A 10795-nucleotide genomic window follows, 5' to 3' on the forward strand; every position below is an offset into this window, starting at 1 on the left:
GGCATTTAAGAATCAGCCTCATTGCTGAGGGTCTGGACTCACATGTAGGACAGACCAGGTAAAGACAGCAGATTTGATTCCTTAATGGACATTAGTGAATCGGATGGGTTTTTATGACAATCTACAATGGATTCATGATCACCATTACTGACACTAGGTTTAATTCCAGATTTATTCATTGAACTTAAGTTCCATCAGTTTCTGTGGTGGCATTTGAACCCGTGTCCCCAGAGCATTAGCCTGGGCCTCTGGATTACTAGACCAATAACATTGCTACTACAGCACCAACTCCCCTTTGTTTGCATGTTTGAAGGACAAACGGCATTTTATGACTATAGCAGAAATGCTACTTGCCCACATAAAGTAATAGAAAGATGCTGTGTTTCAACTTTCAAAAGTATTTTCGAGGCATGGTGGAAGGAAGTAGCCAAGGCAGTAGTGGTTAACTATGTTATCCAACATAGTGTCACAAGAAGTTTAATGACCATACCCGATCAGGCAACATAAGAGGAGCTAGACACTTCATGGACTCTTACCTCTCAGATGACAACTAGAAGAGTACTATTTGGATACAGCCCTTAAGTGCACTTTCAGGAACTGATTGTTGCAAATCTGGTCTTCAACAAGCTTCAGCCAAAAGTGGTGAGTGGATGATGCATCTCAACTTCCTCCTGAGGTCCCCAGCATCACCGATGCTGGTCTTCAGCCAATTTGATTCACACCATGTGATATTAAGAAATGGCTTAAGGCACTGGATATTGCAAAGGCTATGGGCCCTGACAACATTCCAGCAATAGTACTGAAGACTTGTGCTTCAGAACTAGCTCCACCCTTAGCCATGCTGTTCCAGAACAGCTACAACACTGCCATCTACCTGGAAATTTGGAAAAATGGCCAGGTTGTCCTGTCCACAAATAGCAGGGCAAATGCAACCTGGCCAATTACCACTCCATGAGTCTACTCACAATAATCAGCGAAGTGTTGTAAGGGGTTGTTGACAATGCTATCAAGCGGCACTTACTCAGCAATAACCTGCTCACTGACACTCAGTTTGAGTTCCACCAGTGCTACTCAGTTCCTGACCTCATTACAGCCTTAGTTCAAACATGGACAAAAGAATTCACTCCCGAGGCGAGGTGAGAGTGACCGCCCTTGACATCAAGGCAGCATTTGACCAAGTGTGGCATCAAGGAGCTCTAGCAAAACTGGAGTCAATGGGAATTGGGGAAAACTCTCCACTGGTTGGAGTCATACCTAGCACAAAGGAAGATAGTTGTGATTGTTGGATGTCAATAGTCTCAGTTCCAGGACATCACTGCAGGAGTTCCACAGGGTAGTGTCCTCGGCCCAACCATCTTCAGCTGCTTCATCAATGACCTTCCCGCCATCATAAGGTCGGAAGTGGGGATGTTCGCTGATGATTGCACAATATTCAGCACCATTCGCGACTCCTTAGATACTGAAGCAGTCCGTGTCCAAATGCTGCAAGACCTGGACAGCATTCAGGCTTGGGCTGATAAGTGGCAAGTTACATTCGTGCCAAGTAGCAAATTATATTCGTGTACCATCAACAAGATGCACTGCAGCAAGTCACCTAGGCTCCTTCGACAGGACCTTCCAAACCTGCGCCCGCTATCAATTAGGAGGACAAGGGCAGCAGATGCATGGGAACATCGCCACATGCTGCATTCCCCTCCAAGCCACGTACCATCCTGACTTGGAACTATATCTCCATTCCTTCACTGTTGCTGGGTCAAAATCCTAGAACTTTTTGCCTAACAGCACTGTGGGTGTACCTACACCACATGGATTGCAACGCTTCAAGAAGGTGGCTCACCATCACCTTCTCAAGATTGGCAGTAAAAATGCTGGCCTATCCAGCAACAACCTGGTCCCATGAAAGAATAAGAAAAAATAAAATGAGTAGTTGTCAAAGTGGAATACTTTCTCCTTCTTGTAAAGTTGATGACTAAAATTCTGTTCAACTTCAATGTATGGCAACATTATAGAAGTTAGTCACATGTCAGCACAGTTATCCTGGCAATCTTGCTTAGCCAACAAATTTCTTCCTGATTTTCCCCCAGGTTCAGGGCACAGATGACAGTATTCATGCTCTCTGTCACCTCTGTTATGCTGCTCCAATACTGGTGTCCCCACCCTTCAAGAAAAACCATCCTTCAATGCAAAATCTCCACAGTTGTGTCACCAAGTTGGGTCGTGTCTGCCTCCAGCTATTTACACCCTGAATCAAATCATTCTTAAGGCCAGCCTTTAAAAGTTGTTACACCTAATTGTTATATATGCTTTGCTGAGAGCCCAGACAGCTATTGGAATAACAGAACGCCTGCTCCCCAGAGGAAACATTGTTCAATTGACAGCTCAGGCTCTCTGATCTCTGCAGTCAATTTCACAATGTTTGTTTACACAAGTTAAGTGGTTTCAAGGGGTTATGGTTTGTGGCTTTTGAAACTTCAAAGGACCTAGATCACAGAATCACAGAATGACACTTTTATTAGTTGGAAGTCAAGACTTTTTTAAAGCATAGAAAAAAGTTGTCTTTGGATTATTTTTTTTTACACATACCACTATACATTATGGGGTTAATTGGTTTTACAAAGTGTACAGTGGGTCAATGGGCATGGAAGTGCCATGGCTTGGCATATGGTGCATGAGGGGCCAAAGGGGGAGGATGGAAGGGCAGAGCTTGGCAAAGAGGTATGAGGGGCCTGAGGGGGTGGGTGGAGGGGAAGAGCTTGACATAGGGAACATGAGAGGCCAGAGGGGGTGGGTGGAAAGGCAGAGCTTGTCATGAGGGCATGAGGAGCCTGAGGGGATGGGTGGAAGAGCAGAGTTTGACATTGGGGATATTAGAGGATGGGTAGAAAGGTAGCACTTGGCATAGGGGGCATGAGGAGCCTGAGAGAGTGGGTGGTTGCTTTGCGTAGGGTGCATGAGGGGACATAGAGGTTAGGTGGGGGCAAGAGGTGGCACAGATGGGGTATGAGGAGTGTTTGGATTGTGAAGGGGGGTATGAGGGAAAAGTCCCAATGCACCAAGGGAGACCTTTTGGACAGCCCACATCTGCAACTGGCAGCCCAACTCCAGCCTGCACTCATGCCCCAGCAATGAAGATCCCGCCTTTGCAGGCACTTTCTCCTAAGCCGGGCGGGCCAAGCTGGGAACTTTTCGATGTCCCCTACATGCCTCAAGGATGAAAATCGAGGCAATTAGGTCAGATGTCTGAAAGCTTGATCAGCGAGGTAGGTTTTGTAGAGTGTCTTAAAGAAGGAAAGCTAGGTAGAGAGGAGGAGAGGTATAGGGAGGGAATTCCAGAGTTTTGGACCTAGGCAACTGAAGGCATAGTCACCAATGGTGCAATTAAAATTGGGAATGCACAAGAAGCCAGAATTAGAGGAATGCAGATATCTCAGAGGGATGTGGGGCTGGAGGTGATTACAGTGATAGGGAAGGGCAAAGCCATTGAGGGGTTTGAAAACATTTCTTGCCCAGGAGCCATTGTAAGTCAGTTAGCTCAGGGGTGATAGGGAAATGAGATTTGGTGCAAGTTAATACATGCGCAGCAGAGTTTTGGATGACCTCCAGTTTACAGAGGCTAGAATGTGGGAGACCAGCCAGTAGTGTGTTGTAATGGTAGTGTCTAGAGGTACTGAAGACATGAAAGAGGATTTCAGTAGCAAATGAGTTTAGACAGGGATGTTGCCGGGCGATATTGCAGAGCTGGAAATTGGAAGTCCTAGTGATACCTGGATATGAGTTTGGAAGCTCACCTCAAGGTCAAATATGACATCAAGATTCCAATTTAATTGGAAGAAATTTCTGCTCATCCAGTCTGGATGTTGGATAAATGGTCTAATAATTTAGCAACAGTGGAGGTGTTGAGAGAGATGATGGTGAGGTAGAGCTGGATGTCATCAGCATACAAATGAAAACTAACACTGTACCTTCAAATTATGTTGCCAAGGGGTGAGGGGACCAAGGATAGATCCTTGGGGACGCCAATGGTAACTGCGGGAGCAGGAGGACAAGCCATTGCAACTGATTCTCTGGGCTTGTGCCTCTAAAATGGCGGATGGACCCAGATCTTGAAGTCCCATTTCTGACCGATCCCATTTTTCCCAGAAAAAGAAAGGGGGCAGAGCCAAGTTCAATCAGACCCAATTTTCACTGGAGCAAAACCCCTTATCCCGCAGCATGAGAGTTACGACTTTTTAAAGTAGTCGTAATTGCTCTTGAGTGGCGGATAATGTATGTAGAACTGTCCAGCTGTCAAGTTACTTAAATCCCCTGCCCTTTAAAAAAGTAATAAAAACAATCTGCCTGCGTCAGTGAGAGGTGGAAAAAAAACCAATTCTAGCAGTTACAATAGCTGTTTGTTGACATTATCCGAAGGGCTATCATATTATTATTAATGATAGGTTGTGAAAAGCAAACATCCATTATCTCAGTAGGGGGGTTATAAATTCACAGTTTGATTGACAGCTCAAAGAGGTTATTAAAGAATTGAATGTGGGGTTATGAACACAACTGTTTTTTGATAAAGGATTAAGTACTTGAGAGGAATTGGCTTTCATGAATGGAAGCGTTTTTTTATATAGTGAAGGCTGTAATAGATGTTTAGAACTTATACCATCTCAACATGGCTCCTGAGGTCTGTATATAGTGGATACTGGGTGAGTTGGCATGGAGGATGTAAGGACAAAGAATGGTGGGAGGGTGGGTTGGCATGAGTTGGCATTAAGGTGTTAAAGGGGCTATAAGGGGCCATAAGGGAGGTTAGGTGCATGGGCTGGCTAGAGATGGCATGGAGGTGGCATAGGGGACATAAATGGTCTTGTGGTGGGTGGGGGCACGAATTGGCAATGAGGGGGCATAGAGAGTAGATGGGAGGGTGAGGGCTAGAGGGCTTAATATCGAAAAGAACAACTGGGACAAAGTCCCAGAGAACAGGAGCGGACCTTTTAAACTGCCTTCCCTGGCAGCCCCTGTGGCTGCATCCATGGGGCAGTGGGCTTGCCTCCAACCTGCATCCCCCTCCCCCCGAATGAAGATCCTGCCATTTGGGGGCCTTTTTCCTGAGGTTGGTGCGTGCACAAGCTGGGAAATTTCCTGAATTGTACTACCTGACTCAGGAGCAAAAATCCAAGCCTCTGGCTACAATTAGAAAGATAAGAATTGAACTAGGTAAGTTGCAATAGGAAAGTGTGGTCAACTATGTCAAAGGCTGCAGGCAGGTCAAGAAGGATCTCACAATCATATAAGATGTCATTTGTGACTTTGTTCTTGATGGAAGGAAATAAATTTTCATTGTCTCAGAGTCCACAAATCTGTCTTTTTAATTTCCTCTCATTTTTTTCCAAGATAATCAGAATCACAATTTTTTTCCCCACTATGCATTCCTTAATTTTTAGGATGTTGAATACATACAAACCTAGAACTTGGGCTGGTGTCTGGACTAACTGAATTTAACTTCTGAATTATTTAAATGGAGATTCTCTGAGAATGCATTATGTTAGTCATTTGATTATGTTTAGATGAAAGCAAAATACTGCGGATGCTGGAAATCTGAAACAAAAACAGAAAATGCTGGAAAAAGTCAGCAGATCTGATAGCATCTGAGGAGAGAGAAAAACAAAGTTAATGTTTCCAGTCTGTATGACCCTTAGAATGAATGCTGTCAGATCTGCTGAGTTTTTCTAGCATTTTCTGTTTTTGATTTGATGCTTGTAGGGTCACCCTTTCCCTTAGAAAATCTTTGAAGCCATTTAAAATGCTGACAAATAAAACACCAGCCATACTCTGGAAATAGCATTTGTATTTTCTTGCCATTATCAGAACACTCATTTTGCAACTAAGTAATTAGTAACATGAACTGTCCTGTTAAGATATTACAGATGTTCATCAGTTCTCTGTGGACAGCTGAAATTCACAAAGCAATACCCTGAGCAAATCTTCACTGTCTTTACTCAGAGGTTACAAGCAACATATAATATGTATCTGTGTTTATTTTTACTCTTAAAGTTTTCACCTATTTGATTGTTTCCATCCATTGTTTAGGATGATTTTTTGTCTATGGTGGTGGAAGTGTGTACTTCACTTCTGTACCTGAACCTGGCTTACACTGCGATTGGTGATCGTACACTAAGGTCATTATCAAAGTAAGTCAGCATTACAATTCTCTCATAGTTATCTCTACCAGAACTTTACAACCATAGCTAGCTTATCTCAGATATATACCATAACCTCTCTATTTCACACTTTACCTCTTACATTTCCTTACTTTCATCCAATTTAACTATCACATTTATTTAGTAGAAATGATATCAATGCAGTACTTCATTGATCTGTCAATAGGTATACTTGAATGATGAGTGAAGGGATCTGTAAGTAATTTTTTCTTAGTAAGGCCAAAGAATTAACAGTCGCCACATCAAAAGTAATACATCACACTAAGATATCTTAAGTGCCTTTACATAAGGAGGCAATATAAATTCTGTATTAATTATGATTTGGTCTTTAAGAGGACGCCAAAATACAAATGACAACTGAGAATATCTGAAATTGCGCCTCTAATTTCAAATGTAGTACTTTAACATTTCGATTAACAGCTCACACTTTCGACGCTGAGATATGCCAGATTGGGTAATCAATACGCATAGTGAAAAGAATTTAAAATTTACTATATTAACAGCTTTGTCTTACAAAACAGTTGCATCAATGCTGAACAAACACTGGATGCCAATAAACTCTATATTTGGGTTAACTAAAAACAAATGCAAGTAAATCTAATATAGCTCCTTATTAATAAATGCCTCGGAACTTCCATTATTTTCATTATTCAATATTGAAGGCTTTCCTGGTAGGGAATGGGAAAGAAACATTCTATAAATAACATTGGATGTCATTAGCCTCAATAGTTACCGGACTAGCTCTGTTCCGGATGCACAAGCTCTCTGCTTAGGTTAATTAAAAACAAATGTAAGACTACGATAGTACATTTATTACAAGACAGAAAACTTGTCTCTAAAACTAAACTTTAAGTCATGTTTTGTTGCTTTGTAAGTGCAATAAAATGTAAAATTTACATTTTATTTTTGCCTCTGTATTTCCCATATTTTCTTTGTCTTCCCATATTTTCTTTGTCTTCCCATTCTACTACTGACTAAAACTAAAAAAAACTGATTTGTAAATCTGCTGAGTAGCTGTTTATTTAAAAAGTTTAAATAAATAATGTCAAAGGAACTTATTATGGAGATTTAACTGCATGTTTCACTCCATACATGGCTGTTACATCACTCAAAAGTGTTCTGTATCTGATTTAATGCCGCCAAAAGCTACAACTTGTAAAATTCCAGCAAGAAAACTTTGCATGGTAGATGCCTATATTAGCTTTCCTATTCTATGCCTTGTGATTTAACTGAAATGCCGTTACTTTCTTTCAAGGTTTGGATTGAATCTACAGTATCTGAGCTTAGCCTACTCAAAGAAATTCACAAATAAAGGTTTGAATTACCTTGCCACAGGGAAGGGCTGCCACAAGCTCGTCTACCTGGACATTTCAGGTTGTACTCAGGTTGGTCTACAGAACGTTTTGCTGTTAGTAGAAGCTGTGTGGTTTACAATCCCCCTGCGGAGCTGAAGGCTGAGTAATGCAGGAAGGGGGAGGGGGATTGAGCTGGTGTAGAGTTACAGAATCCCAACTGCCTAAAAAAATATTTCCTCAGGCTTTTGGCAGAATTCCTGATAGTTTTCAGGCCAGAAATATCTAATTCCCCCGACAAAAATCCAGTCTGGTTGTTAATGCTATACATCCTGTTTTATTCTACCACTGTTAGTGATGGTTGTTTGCAGCTTTAGGAGCCAAAAATCTGTGCCACTTCAGCACACTCGCCCCATAAAACCCAACATGGACGATTCCAATTTTCTCTGAGAAGTGCGGTTTGGGGAAGAGACTCGGTCTACCCCAAACAAGGTTTCCGTTGTCAGGGGAGGGGATTCCTCAGCTAGAAATTTGCTCATTCCTACCCTGGAAGAATACTATGCCTAGCAAATGCATCAACTACTTAAGGGGTGGAAGTTGAGCACACTTGGACCCAGGGCTATCACAGCCTGAACCCTCAAAGACTTGCCAGAGTTTATTTCATTTAGCCACACACACTATCCTCTCCAGACTCCATCATGTAGGCTCCCACTGCAAAATTAAAAATAAGTAACCTACTCTTGATGCTGTATACTCTGAAGGAATTAAGAATAAAGGTTACCAATTGATGCAAATCAAAATATATACTGAAATGTTGACCCCCCTGGGAATTAATATCCAGCTTAAATTATTTTGTATTGTGGAGAATTGTTGTATTCTCCCTTTCCGTGTCTCTACACACAGCATAGTAAAAGATTTTGCTCCACTGCTTTGACTGGCTGTAATTGTTACTTAGCTACATTAAAGCTCTGAAATTGTAAGCTTCTTTTGATGGAATGATGTTTGGTTTAAGATCCCTGGTTCTATCAAGTAAAGTTTATTTTGCTCTCAGTTTATGAATCTCAGTAAATGGTGTGCATAGTATTTTGACTTGCAATTCCCTAGGAAGGGAAAAAGGAATCTGAAAATGTGCTTGGAAGAAAAACATAATTCCCCCAAAACCCAATCTTCATCTCTTTGGTTTATTTGTAATTTGTTAATAATATGTATTCATATCTTCTACTAAAGGGAAGGGCTGAATGATGTTTTTCAACGCGCACTTCACTTTTCTACTACAAGAAATTGAGGAAGCCAGTTTCCAGGTTTTGTCCAGTACAACTCTCACAAAAACTACACAATGGATTCAGTAGTTTCTGATTAGCAGTGTGATGGAAAGCTCTCAGGAATTCAAAGCACCCAATTAGAATTCACTTATCACAGCAAGAAAAGGCAGGAGATAAGCTTCTTGACCCATAAAACATACTCCAAGCGCTCTGCTGATTGGAATTTTGTGAACTAGAATAAACAAGAAAGATATGTTTTACAAATATTACTTGGGATGATCGCAGACATGACATGACAATATTATTCTCGCTGGATTTGCTGAATTATATGATGCGTTAATAAGTTGTGAGGTAGAGATAGTGTGAGTTTCACTATTTGGAAACTACAGTGTAGCTATAGGTTTATTCACCCCTATCCCCCTTCCTTTCACAATATGAATTGCTGGTTTTGCATAACTTTCAGAAAATTGCTTAACCTATGTCAGAAACACACACGCCGCCTTTAGACATCTAGCAAAAGTTGACCAACAGGTTCCAGAAAGCTGACAGGGATGACAAAAGCCGATATGTTAAGAATTATTAGCTAATGATATGCAAAACTTTGTTACACAGACTTTGTAACAAGTTGTAAATTATACACAATGGTAATGAATTTCCATGCAGTGAGCCTTTGGCATAGTGGTAGTATTCTTGCCTTTCAGTCAGAAGATGCAGGGTTTGGACCCTTGCCCATACAGTCCGAGTTAGACTCCGCCTCTAAATTGGAAGTTGCTGAGTTACTCATATCTGGCAGGTGTACCCTCCCCTATCATATACCTCTAAAACCCTGTAGTTTTATAGGACTATCCACCCCATCAGCTGATAAATATATGATTTTATACATATTTGTATTTTATATTGTGCTAAATTATGTGTGTGGTGTGTGTGTGTGTGTGTGCACGTCCATGTGTGCACGTGCATGTGTGCATGCATGACTGTCCTTTGATGTTCAGATGCTTTCCTGGAGGTCATTATAGAGGAGGCCAAGACAAGGAGAAAAGTATCCACAGGAGCACCCCCAGAGCCATTGAGCTGGATTTTCATGGAGTTGGGGAGACTCTGTGGAGGGGTGAAAATGATGGATGGGATCAAATTCTAGGATTCCTGACCACATTCCCAGGGTTTCTAATTTTCAGAACTGCCTTTTAAGGGTGCAGGCTGGTTCGGGTTGCGAGTCTGCACCCTGCACACCTGACCTGGCTGGCTCCATTGCAGGAATAGGCATGTCCTAATCCTCTGCAGTTTTCATGGATTCGATCCAGCTTTTCAAGGATTTGTGGTTCAGGCACTTTAGAGATGTTGAGAACCATACTATTCATAAGGGAATCTTTTGAAAGCTAAGTTCAAAACACCCTCCTCATGCCCACCATGCCAGGGCATGTCCTCCCCACCCACCTGTTATGGCCCCTCATGACTCCTATGCCAAGCTATGCCACTTCAATGGCCATTTACCCACTATACACGGTATTTTTTTGACTCCTGCCACCCTCCTCAAGGATGAAAATCCAGCCCATTGTATTAGTACTAGCAGCGACACAGGTTGGGGTAAGATTGGAGGCAGCAAATGCAGAAATGAAAACAAGAAGTCTTAGTAATGGATAGGATCTGGATTTTGAAGCTCAGTTTTGGGTTGTACAGGATGCTGAGGTTTTATTTGGTGCAGTGAGTGAGTGGCCAGGGAGAGGGTGGAGTAAGTGGTAACAGAATGCAATTAATGGGGGCGCCGATAACAATCTCCTTGTTCTTCTCAATGTTTAATTGAAGGAAATTGTGACTCGGACAGCTTTTCCATTGACTGTGAAGGTCATTAATGCATTAGCTTCTGAGAAATGTGATTCTTCCAGACTGCTGGAAAGGACCATCTGTCAGATAAATAAACTTGTATTCATAACTGTATGAGGTGAGTGAGTGGACAAATGCATGACAGATGCTGTATAATTTGGATAACTGTGAGGTTATCCACTTTGGTAGCAAAAACAGGAAGGCAACTTATTAT

The 10795-nt window shown here is 41.9% G+C and overlaps 1 protein-coding gene across 1 annotated transcript in view; it reads right to left on the reverse strand.

The window, feature by feature from the left end:
* Positions 1 to 7890, reverse strand: part of lrrc17 (leucine rich repeat containing 17) — a 41408-nt gene extending 33518 nt beyond the window's left edge. The window contains exon 1 of the mRNA XM_078553263.1: positions 7532 to 7890. The gene's annotated coding sequence lies outside the window, so the exon portion shown is untranslated. The remainder of the gene's footprint in view (positions 1 to 7531) is intronic.
* Positions 7891 to 10795: the final 2905 nt, after the last annotated feature.

The sequence above is a fragment of the Cetorhinus maximus genome, chromosome 12 (assembly GCF_964194155.1).
Source record: "Cetorhinus maximus chromosome 12, sCetMax3.hap1.1, whole genome shotgun sequence".
NCBI lineage: Eukaryota > Metazoa > Chordata > Chondrichthyes > Lamniformes > Cetorhinidae > Cetorhinus > Cetorhinus maximus.